Raw genomic sequence first — 2,607 nt, 5'->3', positions numbered from 1 at the left:
TGTGCGACAGCCGCTGGGACAGTCACTCATAGAATCGTTAAGGTTGGAAGGGACCCTAAAGATCACCAAGTTCCAACCCCCCTGCCATGAGCAGGGAACCACTAGATCAGACTGCACAAAACCTCGTCCAACCTGACCTTAAAAACCTCCAGGGATGGGCCATCAACAACCTCCCTGGGCAACCCATTCCAGTTCCTCACCACCCTTAGAGTGAAGAATTTCTTCCTAGTATCTAACCTAAATCTCCCCTCTCTCAGTTTAAAACCATTACCCCTTATCCTATCACTATCTTCTCTGATGAAAAGCCCTTCCCCACCTTTCCTGTAGCCCCTTCAGCTACTGGAAGGTGCTATAAGGTCTCCCTGGAGCCTTGTCTAGGCTGAGCAGCCCCAACTCTCTCAGCCTGTCTTCATAGCAGAGCTACTCCAGGCCTTTGATCATCATGGGACAGCCGCTCGTGGGATGTCACCCACGGAACATCCACCCATGGCGTGGGCTTGCAGAAAGTGAGGCTGGGGTAGAACTTGGCCCCTCTCGGTTCATGGGCCCTGAGGACGTGGGGCTCACTGTGGGTGTTCCCTGTGCTTGTGTGTGCCATTTCCTGGGGTCTTGGGCGGCTGCTGGGCTGTCCCAGCCAGGTGTGCAGCCAGGCAGGTATTTGGTGAAGTAATTCTCTAAGTGGGCTTCATGTGAAAAGCCAGGCACATTAGACCATCTAGGCAGAGGTGGTGCAATCTCTCGGTTTATGAGAGAAGACAGAGTCCATGGGGGAGCACGCCCACAGGAATGCTCCCATTGCAGGGAAAGCTTCATTTGGGTACCAGGATCAAGCAACAGCAAGACCCCAACCCCTAGAAGTCAGACATCATTAGTTCCGGTGCTCATGGGATTTATTTTCCCAGGTATGTGGATTTGCTATTAAATTATCTGTTTCCTAGGCAAGGTTTTAATTAGGCAAAGATTTGAACATTTATTTGAGTTTGTATCAATGCCTGTATTTAGTAAAGGCACTTTTGCATCATGCTCCTTTTCTGTTCTTGGCAGTAGAGCCCTTTCAGGATGGCAATGCAATGACAGGGAGGAATAAATCTCACAGGAGTCTTTGCCCTTTACAAAGTTCTCAGATACATTTGATAGACGTTACCATTCCATAGCTGTTAAGAACAGATCACAAGGTTGGTTTGTTGTTACAACTTCTGCTTAATTGCTACAAACTTTTATAAATACAAATGGAAAATACTGGGTATTTTTTACCTTATATTTTTCCTAGACCCACCTGGTTGTTTTTTTTTTTTTAATCTTCACCATAAATACCTGAAGGATAGTGAAAATGGGTGTAATGGGCCTTAAGACCTGAATTAATTTTTTCAACTGTGACATTACTTCCCTGGACTATGTAATTTTGCCACCAAACTCTTAATCTTAAGAGCAAAATGGAATGTGTGACTGTCTTTTCCTTTAGCACATGGCCCTGTCTACATCTGTTGTAATGCCACCCTTTTGGTTCCCACTTCAATGTTTGAATATAGTTGCAAGTGGGAAATAAATAAATAGATTTCCAAAACCAAAATGAATGAAAGCTTGCTAAGCTCCTGACAACTTTTCTCTTTTTCAGAAAATGTTCCTTCTTCAAATAACTAAGCAGTTGTCTCTTCTTAAAATAATGACTAGGTCCAGTGAACTCCCTACAGAAAACTCCTAAAAAAATATTTAAAAGCTCAATTTTGCTGGTCTTTCAGGGAACTGCCTCATGCAATCTGATGCATGCAGGATACAAATGTCATACTCTGTATTTACTATTTCATACAAATTCATTCTAGGTTTTCTTTATATAAAGGTCTTTGCTTGTACTTTGCATATAGAACAAGTACAAACAATGTAGCTTCTAACATAAACAAACCGATAACATTATATACAACCTATTTTATTTCTGTTAATAGGATTAAATGTGAGATACTGGCTCTTGTATCCTGCAGAAATGGGAAACAATGCAAGACTTTCTCAAGACGTAGGAATTAGTACTAAGTTCTATATGCAGTAAATATAAACTTTAAATTATGCACGGTAGACACAAAGCAGCATTGATGCAAGAGTCATTCATCTGTTCCGTAGCTTCCAGATACATTTACCACAATGAATTCAGGTGGGACCTTCAGCTTTACTAGTGACTATAAAAGGACAAAAGGTAGATAAAAACCAACCCACAAATACTTCAACTTCTTTTGAAAATTTCTTCACATAAAGATGAACAAACAAATCACCTAACAACTTAAAATAACTGTGTTGCTGGTCCAGTTTTGCATTTAGTATTTCCAGAAAATGATCTCAAATTTAACAGAATGAAAACAGTATTTCTTAAAATTGTACAAAAAAAAATAAGAATGGTCTAGCATAAAAAAAATTCAACTCAGGCTGGTTTTCTCTGCAGATTTGCTGTTCATCAGAAGTGTCTGTCCATATTTTTGTGTAAAAAGTGCTTCCTTTCCAAGTCCAAGATCCAAATTAATAAAGGTTTTAGTAGTTTGCTCTTGCAAAATGACCTGGATGAGCTGAAAATTAGAAAAAGAAACATAGAAATGTTTTGGCTGTAGGAACTGTAAATGATTT

Source organism: Chaetura pelagica, unplaced genomic scaffold (genome assembly GCF_000747805.2).
Source record: "Chaetura pelagica isolate M959 unplaced genomic scaffold, ChaPel_1.0 scaffold377, whole genome shotgun sequence".
In the NCBI taxonomy this organism is placed as follows: Eukaryota; Metazoa; Chordata; class Aves; order Apodiformes; family Apodidae; genus Chaetura; species Chaetura pelagica.
The sequence above is the reverse complement of the archived record's forward strand: the minus strand, read 5'-3'. Positions refer to the sequence as shown.